This window comes from Phoca vitulina, unplaced genomic scaffold, assembly GCF_004348235.1.
Source record: "Phoca vitulina isolate PV1807 unplaced genomic scaffold, GSC_HSeal_1.0 scaffold60, whole genome shotgun sequence".
NCBI lineage: Eukaryota > Metazoa > Chordata > Mammalia > Carnivora > Phocidae > Phoca > Phoca vitulina.
In genome coordinates, this window is record NW_022589763.1 from 5,995,060 (window position 1) to 6,019,811 (window position 24,752).

General features: G+C 39.2%; 1 protein-coding gene across 4 annotated transcripts in view; it reads right to left on the reverse strand.

Annotated features, from left to right (window-relative positions):
* Nucleotides 1–24,752, reverse strand: part of ANOS1 (anosmin 1) — a 696,329-nt gene that overhangs the window by 443,846 nt on the left and 227,731 nt on the right. The gene's annotated exons all lie outside the window — the stretch shown is intronic.

Genomic DNA, 24,752 nt, shown 5'->3' on the forward strand with positions numbered 1-24,752 from the left:
AACAAAAGCAAAAATGAACTATTGGGACTTCATCAGGATAAAAAGCTTTTGCACAGCAAAGGAAGCAGTCAACAAAACTAAAAGGCAACCTATGGAATGGGAGAAAATACCTGCAAATGTCTTATCAGATAAGGGGGTAGTGTTCAAAATCTATAAAGAAGTTATCAAACTCACCACCCAAAAAACAAAAAATCTAGTCAAGAAATGGACAGAAGACATGAACAGACATTTCTCCAAGGAAGACATACAAATGGCCAACACACACATGAAAAAATGCTCAATATCACTCAGCTTCAGGGAAATGCAAATCAAAACCACAATGAGATACCACCTCACACCAGTCAGAATGGCTAAAATTAACAACTCAGGAAACGACAGATGTTGGCAAGGATGAGGAAAAAGGGGAACCCTCCTACCTTGTTGGTGGGAATGCAAGCTGGTACAGCCACTCTGGAAAACAGTATGGAGGTTCCTCAAAAAGTTAAAACTAGAGCTACTGTATGACCCAGCAATTGCAGTACCAGGTATTTATCCAAAGGATACAAATATAGTGATTCAAATGGGGCACCAGCATCCCGATGTTTATAGCAGCAATGTCCACAATAGCCAAACTACAGAAAGAGCCCAGATGTCCATCGACAGATGAATGGATAAAGAAGATGTGGTATATATACATATATATAATGGAATATTACTCAGCCACCAAAAAGAATGAAATCTTGCCATTTGCAAGGACATGGAACTAGAGGGTATTAATGCTAAGTGAAATACGTCAGTCAGAGAAATATAAATACCATAGGATTTCACTCACGTGTGAATTTAAGAACCAAGACAGATGAACATAGGGGAAGGGAAGGAAACATAAAATAAGAGGAAAACAGAGAGGGAGGCAAACCATAAGGGACTCTTTACTATAGGAAACAAACTGAAGATTGTTAGAGGGGAGGAGGGGAAGGGGATGGGGTAACTGGGTGATGGGCATTAAGAAGGGAACTTGAAGTAATGAGCACTGGGTGTTGTATGCAACTGATGAATCACTGAATTCTACCTCTGAAACTAGTAATACAGTATATGTTAATTAAATTGAATTTAAATTAAAAATTAAAAAAAAAACTGGGGTCTGATAAACATGCTTGGTGTATCATGACTGATTAGAAAGCTGCCCAATATGAATGAGTTTCTGACATTGAGAAATGCCACTACCATCTGATAAACAGCAGAGTCTGGACTCCTGAGCCATACAACCGCCTTTGAGCTACATTCTCCTTCGGATACCAAATGCATTTCCAACCACCTGCAAAGATGAGTTCAAAAGCAGATGCCCATTCTTTGGGACTAAAAATATATTCAATTCTCTTCACAGAGTAGGATTTTTTTTAAAGATTTTATTTATTTATTTGACAGAGAGAGAGCACAAGCAGGGGGAACGGCAGAGGGAGAGGGAGAAGCAGACTCCCTGCTAAGCAGGCAGCCCAATGAGGGGTCAATCCCAGGACTCTGGGATCATGACCCGAGCTGAAGGCAGATGCTTAACCCAGGTGCAGTAGGATTTCTTTTCACTCCAGAACAACCTGTGTAGCTCAAAGATAAAGAATGGCCCACCACACTTAACAAGTTTCAATGTGAACTGTTTTCTTTATGGATGAGACACATACACTTAAGAATGGACATACTTAAGCAAAGCATCCCTGTCATTAACAATCTACTTGCTATTGTGACAGAAAACTAGTACTTGGAAAAAAATTTTAAAAGATGCCTAATTATATGTTGTAAAGTCATACAGTAAAGAGTCATGAGTTTCTAGCTATTTGCATATTTCTAACATTGCATCAGAGCACAGTGACTCTGTGCAGTTGAACAAGAAGGAAGGCACATTTAAAAAATATATCTGGGGACACCTGGGTGGCTCAGTTGGTTAAGCATCTGCCTTCAGCTCAGGTCGTGATCCCAGGGTCCTGGATCGAGACCCGCATTGGGCTCCCTGCTCAGCGGGAAGCCTGCTTCTCCCTCTGCCCCTCCCCCTGCTTGTGCTGGCACTCTCTCTCTCTCTCTGACAAATAAATAAATAAAATCTTCTAAAAATAAATAAATAAAAATAAATAAATCTGGTTGAGATTTAAAATTCAACTGAAACATTTTGTTACTTTGAGAAGATGGAGACAAAATTATGGATTGTTATATAACATATGTTTCAGCAGTATTGGGTCACCTTTAATAATATGCCTAATTAATGTGCTTAACTATACAACAGAGAAGTAATGAAATCTGTTATGTCAGAGTATTGAAACTGGGTCATATTTCACATGGCCCAGAAGCAGCTTGTTAATAGAGTTGCAGGCTATCTCTGTGTGAAGTACAGAATATATTTTTATGTACATATTTTCCCTTTTTTCTGTTTCACAAATACAGATATTTATATACCAGTATTGGATGTCCTTAGAATAGGCATTTTTGACTATCAAGAATAAAATCATTATCTCACAATCACTTAACAGGAAAAGTTAATTGGAAGTTTTACTAACTTAGAGTCAATTTAGATGATCTGTATCAAATATCCTTATCCTCAGTAATAAAAGTTTGTGTTTAGTTTAGCTGTATTGAAGGAGCAGATGTTTTTGTTTGCCTGGAAAATTATCCAATTATCCCTATTCATCACTTGATACTACCTCTGAAGACTGACTAAAGAGTCTACATTTTTCTCAGTTAAGACAAAACATTGAACAACATTATTAACCAAGTTCACGGAATTGACATTTATAGATGAGATATAGACAAACTGTAACTGAATAGTACACATTTTGTTCAAGGACATTTGGAACATTTGCCAGGACTGACCATATACTGGTCCATAAAACAACTGTTAAGCAACTGGAATCATACAGATCATGTTCACAGACCAGAACATAATAAAAATAGAAATCAATCACAAAACAAGATAATATTTTCAAATCCAGCAGCACTCTTCTAAATAACCAAAAGGCCAATGACAAGTGAAGCTATAAAATATTTTGAAGTGAACATTAATGAAAATAAAATGTATCAGATCTTGTGGTGCTTACAGAGAACAAAACTGCAATGTCATTAAATGAATGTGCCTTGTCAATTTTTTCCACTGCATGCCAGTTTATCCTCACTCTCTGCGTTTTAGGAAAGTACTATTGTCTCCTGAATTGAATTAACATCAAAGCACATAATTTTTTCTCTCTTATGCATAATATTATGCCCTTCACTACAGACTTCTAATGTGCAGCTTGAAGCTATAGAATTGTCGAGCTGTGTTTTGCTATTGCTTGTATATTTCTAGATCTTTGCTGTCATTTTATTGCCTTTCAATCTAACAAAAGCTGGATTTTGTTTTACTTTCTTTCTTCTTCTACTTGATTGATTGCTTAAGGAACAAAATCTGACATATAATCTGATTAAAATGCCAAACACTCACACATCCCATTTTCTTCAGATGTGCTTAGAAAATCTCTCTTATATTAACCAAGTCATTCATTGTGCATCATTATGTCTAACCCACCCCCACAGCTTAGAATATAAGGCTGTCAGGAAGACTGAACTGAAGGTTATTGTTCACTTTCCATCCCACCAGAGCCTCAGATAATGATGACATTTATGCAATCTTTCATCTGAAGAGTTATAAATAGGATAACAAAAGCCCTGGCTGGCCCACACCATTCTTTCAATTTGGGTGATAGAGCGGGCCCAATGTTGGAGGTAGCTGACATCATCAGCTTCTACCAACCTGGCATAAAACAAAGCTCAGTAGTTCCCATCTCAGGGAATGCCATTCTAACCTGGGTAGACTCTATGAAGGCAGATCAAGTCTCCATGTAGGCAGCAACAATAAATCCCAGACTCTTGTTGCCTGACAAGATCATGGAGACAAGCTAGTTCAGTGAGCTTCACCCCATGCTGTGAAAGCCCACTGGGGTTCTGGGGAGCCCTCTAGGAGACTGGAGCATGAGAGGATGGCCACCACTTCATGCTCAATCATCCAGCTTCATGCAAAGCTACCTCTAGTTTCCACACAGAGCTTTCGAGTGAGATTGCCTGAAAACTAGTATTATCCACGCTGCGAGACACCAACTTCACTTTCTGTTGATTTGCCCCAAGGTCATTCTGTTAATTAAAGACCCTTTCAGACAGAGGTTGGAAGATGGTGGTGGAGTAGGAGGACCCTAGGCTCGCCTCATCCCATGAACACAACTAGGTAACTATCAAATCATCCTAAATACCCCAGAAATTGACCCGAAGACTGGCAGAACAAACTCCACAACTAAAAGTAGAGAAGAGGCCACATCAACGAAGGTAGGAAGTGTGGAGACATGGCTTGGGAGAAAAACGGATAGTAGCCACTGCAGTGGGAAGGGAGCTGCCGTCGTGGAGCAGAGTAAGAGACAGACTAACACACAACACATGGGAAAACGATTCCCCATAGTAATTGGCTTGGAAATTGAGAGGGGCTGAATTTTGTGACTTCCTGCAACTAGCAAGGCTTAAAGCCTGGAGTTTTAAAGGGTCAGTGTGCACAGCTCTAAAAGAGCTCAGAGGGCATTGGGGCTGCTCTTGGAGAGAAGGCAGGCAAACAGCCCAATGACACACAGCATGGAAACAGCAATCTGAAGAGCACCTAGGGCACAGAGTGAGAAGGTTATTCACTCACCTTGCATGCAGTACAGAGAGACAGCATTCATGTACAGACCCCTCCAGGAACAAAGGAACTGGCCGGCACCATTTCCCTCACCCGTTCCCCTCAGCATAAGCACAGGGCCAACTGCAGGAATCAGCACAGAGGGGATACTAGCTACCTAACTTGCTTACACCAAGCCCTACCAACCCATACTCTGGTGGAACCACCTGTTCCGGTCTCCCTTGCCTCAGTTCCAGTGTGGCAGGGCCCCTCCCCCAGATCTGCCCAAACCCCTGCCACTGTGTCTCCTGATGCAGAAGTTTTGCAGAGCCTCAATTCTGGTGGCAGTGGCGACAGGTCTCATTTCATAAGCAGACTAGAGCACACCTACTTAAAACACACCACATTCAGCCCAGGAACCAAACACTGCTCACAACAGGCCAAGACAACCTCTGCAGACAACTGGCCTAAAAGATAAAGCAACCGGGAGAAAACAGCAGAACACACACAGCACACACTGGAGACACTCCAGGAAGCACCAGGCCCTGGGGAACAGGGGACACTCCACAGCAGGGCACTCCAGGACCTCTTCTTCATAAGGCTATTACCCTCAAGAACAGGAGATGGAGCTGACTTTCCTAACACACAGAAATAGGCACAGAGAAAAGGAGAAGACAGAGAAATTTATCCAAAATAGAGAACAAGACAAAGATATAAGACAAAGGCCAGAGATATAAGCAAAACAGATTTAAGTAACCTCTCTGATAGAGAATTTAAAGTAATGATCAAACAGATACTCCCTAGACTTGAGAAGAGTGGAAGACGTGAGTGAGACCCCTAACACAGAGATAAGGAATAACATAGCAGAGATAAAGGATATAATAAACAAAATGAGAAACACACCTGATGGAATGAACAGCAGGATGGGAGAAGCAGAGGAATGAATTAGTGACTTAAAAGACAGAGTAAAGGAAAGTAATCAAGCTGAACAAAAGAGAGAAAAAAGAATTATGCAAAATGAGATTATGGGGCACCTGGGTAGCTCAGTCGGTTGAGTGGCTGCCTTCAGCTCAGGTCAAGATCCCAGGGTCCTGGGATCGAGCCCCATGTCGGGCTCTCTGCTCAGTGGGGAGTCTGCTTCTCCCTCTGCCTGCTGCTCTGCCTACTTGTACGTGCTCTCTCTCTCTCTCTCTCCCTGTCAAATAAATAAATAAATAAAATATTTTTTTAGAAAAACGAGAATAGACTTGGGGAAATCAGTGACTCCATCAAATGTAATAACATTCATATTACAGGAGTCCCAGAAGAAGAAGAAAGAGAAAAGGGGGCAGAAAATGTATTTGAAGAAATAACAGCTGAAAACATCCCTAGTCTGGAGAAGGAAACAGACATCCAGCTCCAGGAGGCACAGAAAACTCCTATCAAAGTCAACAAAAGCAGATCCACTCCAAGACATATTGTAATTAAGTTGAAAAATACAGTGATAAAGGAAAAAATTTTAGAGCAGCAAGACAAAAGAAGACAGTAATTTACAATGGAAATGCCATAAGGCTAGCAGATTTTTCAACAGAAACTTTGCTACCCAGAAGAGAGTGGCATGATATAGTTGCAGTGCTGAAATGAAAAAAAAAAAAAATTGCAACCAATAATACTCTACCCAGCAAGGCTGTCATTCAGAACAGAAGGAGAGATACAGTTTCCCAGACAAAAAAAAAAAAAAAGTTTTCCAGACAAACAAAAGCTAAATGAGTTCATGACCACTAAACCAGTCCTGCAAAATATATTAAAGGAGATTCTTTGAGTGGAAAGGAGAGAACAAAAGTGACAGTATAAATGAAGGAAACACAAAAGCAGTAAAAATGAGTATTTCTATAAAAAAATCAGTCAAGGAACTCACAAAATAAAAGGATATAAAATATAATAACATATACTAACATATACCTAAAACATGGGAAGAAGAATAAAGAATGGGTTCAAAATTAAACAACTCAACTTAATATAGACTGCTATATGTAGATCTTATATGCAAACCTAATGGTAATCATATATCAAAAACCACTAATATGTAAAGAATAAAGAGAAAGAAATCCAAATATATCACTAAATAAAGTCAGCAAAACATGAAAGACAAGACAGGATCAGAGCAGATCCTCATAAACAACCACAAAACAAATAATAAAATGACAATAAATACATATATATCAATAATTACTTATGAAATGTACTATTTCTTAATACCATACACAAAAATAACTCAAAATGGTTTAAAGACCTAAACATGAGACCCGAAACCATAAAAATGTTAGAGGAGAACATAAGCGGTAATTTCTCTGACACCAACCAAAGCAACATTTTTCTACATATGTCTCTTAGGAAATATGACACATGAACAGACACATGAAAAGATGCTCAACATCACTCATCATCAGGGAAGTGCAAATCAAAACCACAATGAGATATCACCCTCACATCTGTTAGAATTGCTAAAATCAAGAAGACAGGAAACAAGTGTTGGTAAGGATGTGGAGAAAAAAAGGAACCCTTGGGGCGCCTGGGTGGCTCAGTTGGTTAAGCGACTGCCTTCGGCTCAGGTCATGATCCTGGAGTCCCAGGATCGAGTCCCGCATCGGGCTCCCTGCTTGGCAGGGAGTCTGCTTCTCCCTCTGACCCTCCCCCCTCTCATGTGCTCTCTCTCTCTCATTCTCACTCTCTCAAATAAATGAATAAATAAAATCTTAAAAAAAAAAAAAAAAGAAAAAAAGGAACCCTTGTGCACTGTTGGTGAGAATGTAAACTGCTGCAGCCACTGCAGAAAATAGTATGTAGGTTCCTCAAAAAATGAAAAATAGAAATTCCATATAATCCAACAATTCCACTATTGGGCATTTACCCAGGGAAAATGAAAACACATTAAAACAGCATTATTTGCAATAGCCAAGACATGGAAGTAACCTAAGTGCCTATCAATAGACGAATGGATATGGAAAATGTGGTGTTTATATGGATTCTGCCTCCTCCAGAATGCTAGTCAAAATTGTTTTTAAAGATGTATTTATTTGAGAGAGAGAGAGAGAGAGTGCATGTGAGAGTGGGAGGAAGGACAGAGGGAGAGAATCCTCAAGCAGACTCCATGCAGGGCTAGATCTCACAACCCTGAGATCATGACCTAAGTCAAAACCAAGAGTCGAATGTCCAACCAACTGAGCCATCCAGGCGCCCCTCTAGTTAAATTTTTTAATCAATGTTTCCTTCTCTCTACATTTGCCATTTCAAAATTCCACTTGATTAAGTGGTAAGGTTAATCAATCTCAACCACACCATGGAGATTGCTTTTGTCAAAACCATGGCTTGCTTTTGGTCCTTGTTTTACTTGATCTTTCCACAATACTTGACAACACTGGCCATATATAATATCATCAATATATAATGATGATAAGTCAGTATAAAATCTGCCTCTTTATGTTAAGAAAACTAGATGTCCCACAAAATTATCTTTTTTTTAAAGATTTATTTATTTTAGAGAGAGTGTGTGCGCAAGAGCAGGGGAAGGGGCAGAAGGAGAGGAAGAGAGAATCTTAAGCAGATTCTGCACTGAGCACAGAGCCCATCTCAGGGCTCAATCTCACAACCCTGAGATCATGCCCTGAGCCAAAACCAAGAGTCCAACGCTCAACCAACTGAGCCACCCAGGTGTCCCCTACAAAATATCTTAATAGAAGCACTAGTTCTAGGAAAAGCCAGCCAGAAATCTGTATGTATTTGAATCTAGATTATATAACTTCAGAAGTCTAACTTATATTATTGAGGAGAGAATAGATTTAAATGGTGCTCTCGTGCTCATTAGTCAAGAAAAAACATAATAAGCCAGCAAAAGGAATAGAAATGATAGGTTTTACTCCAACACTCATATTGAATACCTGCTATCCCTCTGAGACTGTTACATTTTTTAGAAAACAAGATGAAGTGTCCTTGATTCTTTTATTTACATTCCTCTCTCACCCTTCTTTAGAGACAAACATCTTGAAAGAATGGTCATTGTTAAGTTCATTTCTTCACCTCCAATTTCTTCTTGATCCGTTGCTCACTGGCTTCAATCTCAACCACACCATGGAGATTGCTTTTGTCAAAACCATGGCTTGCTTTTGCTCCTTGTTTTACTTGACCTTTCCACAATACTTGACACCACTGGCCATTTCCATCTTTTGGAAACTGTTTACTCCCTTGGTTGTCAAGGCAACATGCATTTTAGTTTTAGTCTCTCTCATGGGCTCCAATGCAACTGCTGGTCACTGAATGTTGGTGCCTATGTGGCAGCCCTATTTGTCCTTTGCGGTATAACTCAAGGGTCTCTTCTCTTTGAAACATTCCATGAGCCCTCAGAAAAAGTTGATCCTTGCTCCTGTGGACTTTGAGAAATGCACTGGAAATAGACCTAATAAGATTTTATTTAATTTATATACGGAGAGAGAGAGCATGAGATGAGTGAAACAAACAGTTCTATGGGTTGAGCCTGGAAGTCAAGAATGGTGGTGAGGCATTATTAGAGAAAAAGAAGATTATGGTTTTACAAGAAGGATGAAAATCTGAGGTTACTGATTTAAGCAAACTCTTTTTTGAAGAATAACATATATAATGGAAAGTATAAAAGTATGCAGCTTACACATACCAGAATGGCTAAAACTCAAGAGACAGACACCACCAACTGTTGGAAAGGATGTGCAACAACACTAGTATGATCCTGGGAGTATAAATTGTTGCATCATTTTGGAAAACCATTGGGCACCATCAAATAAATTGAACACATTCATAGCCTATAATGTACCCTATTTCATTCCTAGGAATATACCCATGAGATATGCTGATGTAAGTTCAACAAAAAACCATGTTACATTCTGTACATTTGTTACATGGGAGCATTCACTTAGTGAAAATTCATTAGGTTGTATACACACACACACAAAAAAAACCCACCTTTACTGAATGTAAGAAGTCAGATACAAAAGAGAACATACCACATGATACACAAAGTGCAAAAAGAAACACAATCTATAGTTTTTGAAAGCAGAATGGAAGTTAGTGACAGGAACGGAGTAAAAGAGGTGCTTCTTGGGTGTCAGTAAGGTTCCGTTTCTTCATTTAGATGCTGGTTCCACAACTGTCTTCCATTTGTGAAAATTCATCAAATAGCCGTATTGGGTATGTGCATTTTCTTTTATATTAAACTGCAGTGGAAAGGTGGTTGTTGTTTTCTTTTTGTATACAACCTAATGAATTTTCACTAAGTGAATGTTCCTATGTAACAAACATCTTGCCAAGAAGCAGAACATTGCCAACACCTCAGAAGCCCCCTCATGTTCCCGCCCTTATCCATCCCCCAAAAGCAAGGTCTATTTTGTCTTCCATCATGGTGGCAGTCATCTCTTCTGTCCTGCTCACTGCTGTTTCCTCCATACGTAGACAACAAATGGGCATGCTATAATATTTTATACAGACATGTTGAACTAATTAATTACTGGCAAAAACTGGGGAATCAATCAAGATATGTGAAACTTGGGTTGGCCAAGTCCATCAAACAATAAACTGAGCAAAGAGAAGCGAACGATGGAAAGGCAATTCCTTGGAGAATGTCTACACTTAAGAGTTGGAAAAAGCAATACTGAAGGGGAGACCAAAAATCAATCAAACCATATTTTCATTTCATAAGCCCAATGGAGTAGTTATTTTTATTGCCTTATTGATACAGTTCGTATGACTAAACAATTATTGATCAATAAAAATTATTTTATTCATGAAATCTTTTTAATGACTTATAAGCATCATTGTATTCACAATACAAAGCTTTGAAAGGTATGACTTAGGATCTGCATGTGTATTTTTTTAATCAATTTGAAGATAGGAAGAATTTCATCTTCCTTGGATCCTTAGGATTTTAGCTATTAGTCATTGTGCAAAGATCATCAAATCCATTAAAAAATTATAACATTGGAAATGCTCATCGGCCAAAAAACTGATTTTTCTTTTAATTTTCTGATTCACTAAATCTGATCTTGGGGTTCACTGTGTAGAAAGGAAGAAGCACAAGGACCCATGATAGGAGGTGTCTCATCCATCCATTCAGACCTGGGTAAATATGACCTCTTCTACCTCAGCCACACGACAGGAACTGCCAATGCCCAGATTGTACTAATCTGGATTAGTACAAAATAGCTACATACATGTGGGCATGGACTTTGCCTGCACAGGAAGAGTCCCTGAGGTGAATGCAGCATGCACATCTGCATGGGCAACTCTTTCTTCTCTAACTCCATTTACTGGTATTTGAGTTTCACATGTAGCTTTGTCATATTGCTCCCTCCACGCTTCTATACTGTCCAGAGCTTCAAAGAAGCTACACAATTCAACTACATATACATTTGTGTGACTGATGCTACACTAGATAATTTATATCAGTCTGCCATCCCAATTACATCAATTTCCTTAGCTTGAGGGTAAGGCTCTGACCTACTATTTGGATCACAAACAAGTCATATAGGATCACGAAAGTGTGTAAATATTCAAACAGTTCTTAGTTAATTGAGGTTATTTTTACACTTAGAAATATTGCAAAATATCCCCAATGTGTTGGATTTCCATGATGATAACTAAACTTAGAATAGTTTAGGAAAAGATCATAATCACTCATCCATTTGGTTGGGTAATTATACACCATCCACAGACAGTGCTGAGATAGCAAAGTAATTAAAGAAGAATGGCAGCTTCTTCTCACTGATCAGCAGAAACATCACAAGGAGGACTTTCACTTTTGGCAAAGCCCAATGCACATCTCTATGCCAAGACATCCCTATTTCCTTGATCCTCTCAAGACAGAAAGACAAAGCCAGGCCCACTCCTAATAGGCCACATGGCCAGAAATCCAGGTTTGCTCCTAAACTGAGTATTGTCAGGTATTATCTGGGTGGACATTTCTCATCTTTAGCTGACTATCTTTTAAAAAACTTTTTTTTTAAAGCACAATTTTGTAGAAATTGGAAAAATATCAAAAAGTAGAAAAATAGAGATCACAGTGTTAGTGTTTGGATGTAGTTAATCTTAGCTATGGATATTTCCATATATATGCATGAAAATTTCTAAGTATGATGATTATATGGCTTATTCAAAATGGCATAAATTTTATAAATCAACAGGTATAACTTTGTAAATAATATGTGTTTATTATAAATTGAGGTTATTTCTACACTTAGAAATATTGCAAAATATCTCCACATGTTGGATTTCCATGATAATTTAATTTTAAAAAAACTAAAAGAAAAAATAAGAATGATAAAAGCTTAAAGAAAAAGGTGGTTTCAATCAGTATAGAGCTTTCTCTGAGTACCTCTGTGTGCCAACTGTTTCTGAATATATCATATTCAGATTTCTTGACACTATCTCATAGTAAGCCCATTTTTTTTTTTTTAAAGATTTTATTTATTTATTTGAGAGAGAGAGAGTGAGAGAGAGCACGAGAGGGGAGAGGGTCAGAGGGAGAAGTAGACTCCCCACTGAGTGGGGAGCCCTATGTGGGACTCGATCCTGGGACTCCAGGATCACGACCTGAGCTGAAGGCAGTTGCTTAACCAACTGAGCCACCCAGGCGCCCCTTAGTAAGCCCATTTTTACCCAGCTGAGGGCTGACTGTGGGCAGAGGCGTAAATCAACCACCCATTGTTCCACCTGGGTAAATCCTCCATCCTTGGTTTAAGCAACTCTGGTGACACAGACTCATGTTATAACAAGGACGACCACCTCTGACCTTCTCAGAGGGAGCTGTGGGCACAGCAGGTAATCCTGGACTTCAAGTCTTCTTGAAGTAGATGGAAGGCAGCTGGTCAACCAGATCTGTGAACCAAATCAGGTTCTGCGATTTGAATCAATGCCCATAAACTGGACTAAGACATCAAGCATTTGTTTAGGACAAATTCTCAGGTGCCATATATTCTGAATCCCTATTTATCTCAGAATGTCTTTTCCCCAGAATTTACACTTGGAAAAGTCACTTAGTTTGGTATAACATTCCTAAATTACAAACACTTTTTTTCTTGAAAATCTGTAGGTGCTTCTCTATTATCTTCTGATAACATATTTTTTCAGAGGAAGGACTGAGATTATATGAGCTTATTTCAGTTACAAGCAACAAAAACCCAATTCACTTAATATAATTGAAAAAGAAATATTGACTCATATACTGAAAGACCCAAGGGCAGCTGCACTCAGGGTCATTCCACATCACTGAGACTGTCACACTATCCCTCTTCTATCCTCTTTAATATTATCTTTATCCCCAAGTAAGTTTTCTACATAGAAATAAAGATGGCTGTCGGCAACTCCAGACACAAATTATCGTTACACACAAAGGTCTTTGTCCTGATAGCCTGACAGAAGGTCCTTACAGGAATGTCATTGGTCTGGCTTGGGTCATGTGCTCAGCTCTGTTCAGAGGATGGGTATCATAACAGATGAGCTTGAATCCCAAGGTCAATTTTGCACTGAGTGACAAAGTTTCATTTGATTGGCAACCCAGAGGGGGGCACCATGGTGGCTCAGTTGGTTAAGCATCTGACTCGATCTCAGCTTTGGCAACCCAAGGTAGGAGAGCGCCCAAAATAAATGAAGGGCTATTGCATCTAAAAAAGGAAGGAAGGGGGCACCTTGGTGGCTCAGTTGGTTAAGCATCTGAGTAGATCTCAGCTCAGGTCTTGATATCGGGGTCGTGAGTTTAAGCCCCACGTTGGGCTCCATGTTGGGCATGGAGCCTACAAAAAAAAAAAAAAGAAGAAGAAGGAAAGAAGGATACTGGGTTGCATATATTGATGGAAATTCACTGAATTCTTCATGCTTTATAGATAATTTTTTTTCTTCTTAAGCACATAAATTGTCAACCCATTTTCTTAGGAGTACTTTTTTTTAAGCTACAGGAAATTTTCACTTATGTCTTTTTTCTTTTTTCCCCTCAAAGCAATCCTAACTGCCTCTGATGCCCATTTTTATTCTGCTTTTGCATCTTTAACTTCCTTGCATTCCTTTCCTATCTTAGCCACCTTGTTTTCCTCATGTTACTGTTTGGTTTTTCATCTTACCCTATTTTCCTCTTAGGGCTTCATTCTCTGGCTTGTTGCCTTGCATCATATTTTGTATTCCAAACAGTTTCCTAGAATTCTTTCATATTTCTCGATTTGCTTAATATTAGAAACTCACTCTCCTTCTGAGTTTTCAGGATGATATTACTTTTAATTCTACAGCTTCTCCCCTAGGCTCTGTTTGCTTTGCTTTGTTTTGCTCTTATTTGCTTATATAAAAGAGACTTACCCATTTGTGGCTTCTGTCCCCAAATGGATTACACTCATCTTCACTCTATATTCATTTGGACTATTTTTCAAATTCCATTCTTTTATTTATATTGAGATCAACTGACTGCTAAACATATCTCCTAGTCTGAATCGTAATGGATAGCAAACATTAATTTATCACTTGCCTGCTCTCCTGAAATGAGATCTTCTGGGTTTCCACCACTGCCGTATCCATACTCTGTACCAAAGGAATCTATGAACAACTATACCCTCCAGGGGTCTTCCTGTTCTATTTATGGTGGTTATCCATCCCAGGATACTGCATGCAACCACCAGCTCCCATCCAATCCTCTTCCTGCAAATGTTTCTGAGGTCCAATTTCCAAACAAAAGTCTGAAAGTTTACAGCAGCTATTTTTGAAAGGTATAAGTCAGTCTTTGCTTTGGAGGCTCTGCTTTTCTCACCTGGGAGACAGGAAGTAGCAAAAGAAAGAAAGATCTTTACACCTACTTTCATGTGAACCAACAGACATGTGGCGTTCTAGCTAGTTCTATCAGGTGAAATTAGAGGAAACTGCTCACAACTTACGGTGTTAGGTTAGCTACTGGTTTTCAGAGGTAATAGGGTGAGAAGCAGAGAGGAGTCATTGTAGGAACTGTAGCTGGAAGTCATTTCAAGGGGAAGTGCTTCCCATTGCTTTAAGCCGAAATCCATTCCTACAGAATGTGTCAAAATGAACATGTTACCTTTAAACTGATATTCTAATTCTGGAGTTATCCTCAGAAGGCCACTCATTAAGGTCTTTTCTTTGTTTTCCAAAGATACTGCATGCAGCAGGACAGATGATTTTTCCCTAAGTTTGAATGCTCCCAAAAAATGTGATTTCAAGAGCACTGATAAAAACTCTTGCAAAGGTTCATGATCCATGTCCACTGGAAAATCCTTCTTTGCATCACACCCAAAACCCTCCTCATGCTATGTTTTAAATCTTTGTCTTTTGAGCTCCATTTCCAGAGCAGCTTGGCCAGTACTGACGTAATACCACCACTTAACCTGGTTTGTTACAGTGGCTCAACCAAGAGCCAAAGCGTCCAACGCTACGTGATGGCATCATTTAGGTAAAGAAAACTGTTCTCACTTAAATTGTGCACCATAAAGCTTCATCTTAGCTGATATAAGATCAATGTGATTATTTAGTATATTATGTAAAGTCAGCTTTTCCTTACACAGTGTTTTTACCATTAGGCAGTGTGAAAATTATGAACAAATTTGATGATTCCTATATGGGACTTTCTTAGTTCAGTTTGCTGAGGAGATGTACCCTGGGATGGAAATTTGCATGCAAGGAGTCAAGTCAGGAGCAATCTCTGTCAACATTCCCAAAAGGTGTGGAAATGAGTGCCTCGGTCCTGAAGGGGATCTGAGAGGCACGTTATAGCATCCTCCAGAAGGACAGAGAGTTGCCACAGATTGATGTATCAGTCAGGTTAGCTAAGTTATGCTGAATAACAAGTAACCCTAAAATTCTAATGATTACATACAAGACTTTGCTATTTACTCATGTTCCCTGACCAACACAGAGGGCTCCATTCATTAAGGTCACTTGAGGACCCAGGTTGATGGAGACTCTAAAATAGCAGGTATCTTTATGATCGTCTAGGTAGAAAGAAAGAAACATTATGAATCATGCACTGGCCTGAAGTACCCCAGAAGTGAGTCATGTTTTTTCCAACCAATTTCATTGGCCAAACTGTGTCACAAGGCCATGCCCAAAATCTTACCTAGTGCCCAGAAACAGAGGAAAACCAGAATATCTATGACCTAATGACTACCACAAAGGAATGACCTAGCCTGGGGTCCAGAGATATAAACTGCCCGTTTGAAATACTGAGATAGTTTTGTTCATCTGTGTATATTTATTCTTTAATTACAACTAAAGAAGAGCCAGAAGGAAAAGTACACTTGAGGAACTATAACCTCTCGATAATAAAATTGCAAAGCTGACTATTTCCATAAAGCATTCCAAAAAAGGAATCCTAAGAAACCCCAAAGAAAGTAAGAATTGATGACATTTAAAAAGAGACTGGAAACTGTATATTCTCTAATGTTTTATCAATTTTTTTTAAATCCCTAAAGTTATTAGCATAAAAATCCTCAACACAAAGTGTCTCTCTGTTTTGGACAGAATGGCACAGCAAAGAAATGAAAGAGTATGTGCTTCCTTATCCCATTATACAGTAAAGAAAAACCCTCAGACTTAATGAATGATAGTATGTATTAAAAAAAAGAGGGGAAAAATTTGATCTTTTGCAAGGAAGAAAGAAGTGTATGGTTTTGGAGGTAATGCCGTGTGGCTGTGACAGTGGCTAGAAGATATCTGACGGGCCACCGTGAGAGTGTGTATGTGTGCTGTGTGATGTATCTACGTATGTGTGTACGCCCCCAGAGACAGGCGCTTCCCAGCACACCGTTCAGACAGCAATACCGTAACACAGCCAGTCTACTCAGGAGGTAAGAGCCTCAGTGTTATAATTACTTCTATGTATCTGCTTGAAAAACTTGAGAGATGTCTTCAAGAAATGGTGCTGGGAAAAACTGGATATCCACATGTAAATAAATGAAATTAGATCCCCATCACACACTACTCACAAAAACTCGTCCTCAGAATGGATTAAGGACTTAAACGTAAGGTCTGAAATTATAACACTCCTGGAAGAAAACAGGGATAAAGCTTCATGGCACTGGTTTAGGCAATGATTTATTTTTTTTTAACTGAACTATAGTTGACACACATTACTTTAGTTTCAGGTACACAGTGCAGTGACTCGATGAGTCTATATGGAGGCAATGATTTCCTGAATATGACATGAAAACCACAAGCAACAGAAGCAAAAATAGAAAAGAAGAACCACATAAAAGTAAAAAGCTTCTGCATAGCAAAGGAACAAAACGAAAAAAGTAAAAAGACAACTTAGTGAATTGAGAGAAAGTATTTCCAAACCACCTATTTGATACGGGGTTAATATCTAAACTATAAAAGAAATTCCTACAACTCAAGAATAAAAAACTTAATTTTTTTTTTTACTTTAAAAAAAATAACCCGATTTTAAAGTGGGCAAAGAACTTGCATACGCATTTCTCCGAAGAAGACATATAAATTATCAACAGGTAATATGAAAAGGTACTCAATATGACAGCATCAGGAAAATGAAAAATCAAAACCACAGATAGATACCACCTCACACCTGTTAGGATATCTATTATCAAACCAACAAAAGATAATAAGTGTTGGCAAAGATGCGGAGGAATGGGAACCCTGTGCACTGTTGATGGAAATGTGAAATGCTACAGCCACAGTGGAAAACAATATGGAAGTTACTTTACATTTTTTACAAAGAACTGCCATATGATTGAGCAATCGCACTCTTGAGTCTATATCCAAAAAACCCACTTCTGGGTTCTATATCTGAAAGAACTGAAATCCAGATACCAAAGAAGTATCTATACTCCTGTGTTCACTGCAACATGATATAGAAGGCAGGAAACAGAAACAACCTAACTGCCCACCAATAGATGCATGGGTAAAGAAAATGTGACATAGGGGTGCCTGGGTGGCTCAGGTGGTTAAGCATCTGCCTTTGGCTCAGGTCATGATCTCAGGGTCCTGGGATCGAGCCCTGTGTTACGCTCCTTGCTAAGCAGGGAGCCTGCTTCTTCTCCCTCTCCCTCTGCCTAACACTCCCCCTGCTTGTACTCTTTCTCTCTCTCTGTGTCTACATAAATAAATATAAATAAATAAATAAATAAATAAATAAATAAATAAATAAAATCTTTTTTAAAGAAAGAAAATGTGATATACACATACAACAGATATTATTCAGCCTTTAATAAAGAAGGAAATCCTGCCATTTGTGACAACAAAAATAAACCGGAAGGACATTATGCTAAATGAAATAAGCCATTCACAAAAGTACAAATATTGCATGATTCTGCTTATAAGAAGAACCTAGGGTAATCAAACACATAGAAGCTGTGAGTAGAATGGGGGCTGCCAGGGGCTGCCGGGGGCTGCCGGGGGCTGGGGGAGAACAAAAATGGGCAGTTGTTCTTCAATGGGCATAGAGTTTCAGTTCTATAACATGAGTAAGTTAGAGATCTGCCTTACCACATTGTGCCCTATAGTTAACAATACTGTATTGTGCACTTAAAATGTGTTGAGGGTAGATCTCATGTTAAGTGTTCTTATAACGATTAAAAAAAAAAAAAAAAAGAACTTGAGAGATTTTTGTTGTCAGTAAAAAAATCAAAATATGTTTTTGGAAAACCAAAACAGAAATCCACTAAGCAAAGCAATTTCAGGTTTGCAATAGACTTGAACATATAATAGCCCTTGAACGTATTATCCTGGACTTACTGAGGATGGACTGATAGCAGTCCAGAGTCCTGATCAGGCTTTACCCCCTCCATTACTTTCCCTCCTTTGGATAGACTCACTCCCCAGTGACCACAGCAGGGAACATCAGCTTCTGTCTCTGCCCAGTCCCCTTATGACTGAAAAGTTCTTGACTGTGCTTTCAAATGTCGCTACTGAGGGCCTCAATTTTCCCACTAACTATGTTTCCCTATCTGCCCACTTTCACCTATCTGTGATGCACTCCTATCCTTCAACACACTTTACTTTCCTCGTGTTGACTATTAACACCCACTTCCTCAAGGGGTACTGGGTATTGCGCAGAAGAAACGCTCTCTGTAGGTCACTTATAGCAGCATATAATTTCCTGATAGTCCCATTCCAAAATAAAATATATATGCAAATAAGTCTACATATACACATTTCAGCAATTGCTTTTCTCCCCAAAGTGTATCCTTTGATTCCTCAATTTCTTCCCACTTGAGGGAGTCAGTAAATGTGGGGAGGGTGAAGAACAGATATCTCTTTGGTGCTAAACTTCACCACAAATTTACTTTTTAAATCTTCCTCTTTTATAGGAAAGGCTAACTAGAGTCACTAATCATCACGTTAACATGATGCATCAAAGGGAACAGTTTAAGGTAATGAGCAATAAAAACATAAATGAATATTTTATTTCTAAGTGAGATTCCCCCTTGAGTTTTCTGAATTGTTAATTTCCAGAGTCAAATGCCAGCCTGCATTTCTCACTCCTCAGTGATAAGAAATGGCAGATAGGAAAAGGATCTGCATACATTGTAAATGACAACCATACATTACAAGACTATGCTAAAGGTTTTAAATTTAGTATTAAAGGTTTTAGGGCAATTTTATGTTTAGCATATAAACCTTAGTTTTATAATCTGAGAGCAAGTAACTAGCCATTTTGGACATTTTTTATAGATTCCATCTTAAATACAGTTCCACCAAAAACTGCTGTGTTTAAATTGCCTTAACATCGTCTGTGAATTGTATTCACTTGACAAAGGCATGTGAGGAGTTTAAAGTATAATGATTTTCTAAAAATACTAATGATTTGCACATTCTTTTCCATCTCAGAGCAATTGGATTTATTACATATTTTTATCCACTTGTCAGGCATGGAGAAAGTGGCTTGCAGAACTCTCCAAGTCCTATTGTTCTTTTTTAAAATAAAATGATCAAACCAAAATATAAATGTATAAATGGAAGCACAACGCATATGTTCTCAATGAGACAATTGAGTCCATTCTTCCTTTAAATCAGAGGATCAATTTATGTTCTCTAACTGTACTCATCAGCTTGCATTTCAGCATTTCAGCAAATGGGGTTGTGGCAAACATCTTGGCCCAATTTCTCTGGAGAATAGAATAAACTCCATGAGTCTGAACGTATAGATTACCATCTGTCACTATTACAGCACATCCTCACATGGACATTTGGTCAATAGCACAAAATCTTGCTCACTTGTCTTGTCACAAATCTTCTTAAATTGCTTCTAAATGTAACCACACACGATAATGAAGAAAAAAGAGAAAAATACATATATTCCCCAGTAGATAGTCTGTGGGCTGTATTCATGTGAAAATACAGAAACACCCTTGTCTTTAAATGTTGGATATAGAGGTAAAAGGTACATAAATTCTTTACGCAATATGGCTCTCAAAAATGTGTAACTGAAACACCACAGCTAACTGAATTTAAAAGGTGAATCTAAATAGTTTAGTCATTTATGAAAAGATACCTTTCTACAAGAGTATTTTCTATAAATTTGCATGTTTCTTTAGATTCTAAAAGAGAGGGATATTAATAACTCTTTCCAAGTGTGATATTCAAAATATTTAACTACCAGCCTGGTGTGAGTACCAACAAATGAAAAGGGTCACCGACAATTCACATGGGCCATAGACCATAGTGAGCCACACCAAGAGACATCGGCTGACAATCAGCCCTGCCTGGTTCACAGGGTGGGAGAGTTAGGAGATTACAAAGCAGTGGCCTTGGGGCGCCTGGGTGGCTCAGTCGCTAAGCGTCTGCCTTCGGCTCAGGTCATGATCCCAGAGTCCTGGGATCGAGCCCCGCATCGGGCTCCCTGCTCCGCGGGGAGCCTGCTTGTCCCTCTCCCACTCCCCCTGCTTGTGTTCCCTCTCTCGCTGTGTGTGTCTCTCTGTCAAATAAATAAATAAAATCTTTAAAAAAAAAAAAAAAGCAGTGGCCTTAGCAGACAGAGCCTGGCACACAGATTGCATCCAGAAAATGTCAGTACAACCCAAATCAAGTCTCCTGCCATAAACACGTGTATCATAATTCTGGAGAGTTTCCTCTAATTATGAAATAACCTATTAAATAGTTTCTACTTGACACAAAATTGTCTAAAAAATGGGTATGAAAACCTCAGTAATGTTGACTGTTTATTCATAATCCAAAAGCAGGAATAGATAGAAAGTTCCATACCAGCACAAACCATAGGCAGAATGCAGGAAGAAGCATTAACACTGATAGGCACAAAGGCTTCAACAGGTCATTCACAATAATCAGCGAGAAGTAGGTGGAAAATTCTTTATCTTCCACAACTATACGGCCCATCTTTAAACACCAGGGAGTTAGAAGAATAAAATTGGACAAAATTCATAGGTGTACTTTGCTCATGTTCAATGTGGCTTATACTAAAAAGAAATTCATGGGAGAATGGAAATATCCCATTTATTAACTGATTCCTTGACTGTCTCCCAAAACCAAGTCCTCTTGATACGCTGATATTTTATGTGATTTTCAAGAATTCAGAATAAATGTTTCCAGGGGGCACCTGGGTGGCTCAGGTGGTTAAGCATCCAACTCTCGGTTTTGGCACAGGTCATGATCTCAGGGTGGAGAGATCGAGCCCCACACTGGGCTCCGCACTCACTGGGGAGTCTGCTTGAGATTTTCTCTCTCCCTCTCCCTCTGCCCCTCCCCTAGCATGCATGCTCTATCTCTCTCCCTCAAATAAATAAATAAATCAGATTTTATTTATTTATTAAAAAAGGTTTTATTTATTTGACAGAGAGAGAGAGAGGGAGATGAGCAGGAGGGGCCAGAGGGAGAGAGAAAATCTCAAGCAGACTCTGCACTGGGTGTGAAAGCCAACATGGGCTCAATCTCACAACAGTGAGATCACGACCCCAGCCGAAACCAAGAGTGGGCTGCCCAGGCCGCCCAACTGACTGTGTCACTCAGGTGTCCCTAAATAAATAAAATCTTTTAAAAAAAAATAGAATGGGGGCGCCTGGGTGGCTCAGTCGTTAAGCGTCTGCCTTCGGCTCAGGTCGTGATCCCAGGGTCCTGGGATCGAGCCCCGCATCGGGCTCCCTGCTCTGTGGGAAGCCTGCTTCTCCCTCTCCCACTCCCCCTGCTTGTGTCCCCTCTCTCGCTGTCTCTCTCTCTGTCAAATAAATAAAATCTTAAAAAAAAAAAAAAAATAGAATGAATGCTTTCAAAAACACACAGATCTATTATATAACATACATATCCACTCACTCATTTTCCAAAATGCCGGGACCTGTGGCTGTCCCGGTTGCTATGGAAACAACAAAGATCTTGGATTAAGTTCATAGTCCAGAGCTTTGGGAAGCACACAGCTAGCAGCTGCAGGAATCAGAAACAGGCTGCCATACGGATTCTGCAGCTGCCAGACTGAGATCTTAAAGAAGGCACAAGGAAGGAGGACAGAGTGGAGAGAGAACTCTTTGTTTTCTATTGAAAATAAGGGAAAAGACAAACAGTGACTGATCTAAATGCAATTATAGTACTTAATGAATGCACCCTAGCCTACAGTATTTTAAACCATCTCAAATGGTTGGGAAATTAATTCTAGCATGACTTTAGTCAAAGAATATTTGTGATGAATTAGCACTATCTGAATAATTGCAGCTATCAGCTGAAATAACAGCAGGGAGATGGGTAAATAGGTCAGATATTCTAGGCCTTGTCTCAGCAAGCATGAAATTTGGTTTGAGTCTTGAAATGGGCACTTGGGGAGAAAAATCCAACGCTTCTGATTCTAGCAGTAGAAATGCCTTGGAATTACAGAATATTAGAGCTGACAAAAGATTTCAGAGGCCCAAAGCACCACACCTTCTTGTTGCACAGATGACAAAATTAAAACTCAGGGAATTTAGGTAATTTTCCCCTATAACTGCTATTGTGTAGTCACCTTAAAGCATTATGCAGGCTGCCCTCACATGCTGGGAAAAGGACCTGCCTTTCATGTGCTCAAAGGCTAACTATTCATGACAGACGGGTATTCCAGCAGGAACCCCCCTCTGTCCCACTTGGAGCAAGAGCTCTACTCCTCGGGACTTAGCCAAAGTTGAGCACAGAATGGAATCAAGGTAATAAAGTTTGTTACTGTTATTAGTAAGCACAAACCTACTGAAAAGACAACTGATGACTGGTTAATGCAAATTAGAAATAATGGACAATTATAGTTATTTATATTTTCCTACCTTATACTCCACGCTGTCTCATTAGCATGAACTAAAATGTTGCTTTCAATGTAATTCTTTTTTTTTTTTTTTTTAATTTATCTGTTAGAGAGAGTATGCAAGCAGGAGGAGGGGCAGAGGGAGAGAGAATCTCAAGCAGACTCCCGGCTGAGTGTGGAGCCTGACGCAGAGCTTGATCCCAGGACTCTGAGATCATGACCTGAGTCGAAATCAAGAGTCGGCCGCTTAACCAACTGAACCACCCAGGATCCCTCAACGTAATTCTTAATTTAATGGCCATACTGAACCATTTTTGTCTAACAATATCAAGAATTTTCAGCACATTATACTAATGTATGTTTTCTTATAATTCCACTCATATTTTCTTATTTTAGTACTACTTTCCATTTGGTGAGCAAGTATTGTGTGCACTGTGTGAGTAGCTTTATTTACATTAGTTCCTACTCTTAAAGCTATCCCAAAAGGAAGGAGTTATTACTCCCATTTTTTCCATGCCTGATTTTATCTTCAGAGGGATTAAGCAATGGGGCCAAGATCACAGCGTGAAGGCAGAGCTACAAATTCGACCACAGAACCCTCTAACTGCAAAGCCAGATTTCCACCACACAAATACAGCTTCCATACTCTATTAGTACCTCCACAATCGGAGAAAACTAATTACTCACTTATTTGGAAAAGATTATCGAGAAGCCATCTAACATGTCATCATAATGGAAAGATAATTAAAGATCAAGCTACAAATTCCACAAATGCCAATGAATAATTAAGACTTCCAAGGACAGCCAGAAATTGGAAGCTGACCTGATGTACAGTTTGAAAACAGTTCCAGGTTATCTAGTTGAAAAGAAAAATGGGCAGGTGATGGTCACAGAATGTCTGGAGTCATTTCAAATCAGCCTCACAGAGGAGTAAGACATGAAACCCTCTGCAAATGGGCAAATATTGATGAAGGATATTTCAGGGCAAGACCCAGAACTATGAAATTAACAGAACACAAAGGCAAGAGAAACAATGGCATTTTCTCTCAAACAGTTTTAATCAATGATTTTCAAAAGAGATAGCCAGAGCTATGATGGGGGATTTGAATATCAACTCAACAGAATCTGTCCTTTCAAACACCAGATGCTCTCTTTCCTTCATCTTCTGTTCAACCCTGAACTTTCATTCCTAGGAAGATTGCACAGTCAGCTTCCAACCTATCCCCTTTGGCTCCTGCCCAACTCCTTCACCAGAAAACATACTAGAAAAATACTGTTTATGATTAACAATATCAGCATCAATGTGTGCACACTGAGGGATTAATTAATGCACAGACAGTCCTACAGCTATGAAGTCATGAGGCATGACATGAACCACGACGTGTCTATATTTTATACTTCCCCAGTAGTCTCCCTGGTAAATTACCACAACCCAAAGGAAATAGCTATAATGCTCTTTTTAGACATATCCTTTTACCTAAGTGGGGTTGGTGGGGAGCTAACCAGGCCAGGGAACATGCCACAAATTTAGGCAAGGGTCAGTGGACCATGGCCCGTAGACCAAATCCAGCCCACCACTTCTTTTTGTAAATAAAGTGTTACTGGAATGCAACTACACCCATGAGCTAACATCTTATAGATGTGGCTGCCTTCATGTTTGAATGAAGTAATTGGGACAGAAACCATATGGCCCACAAAGTTGAAAATACGTACTATCCGGCCTTTTACAGAAAAAAAAATGTGCCTAGTCCTGGTTAGGACATGAAAAGAGAAGACCTTGGCCCAAACATGCTAAAATCAGGTATAAATAGTCAATAGAAAATCAGAATCTAAACTCATAAATGCAGATAAGAAAAACAAGAGAGAAGGATGCCAGCAAAATGGCAGAATAGGAGTTTC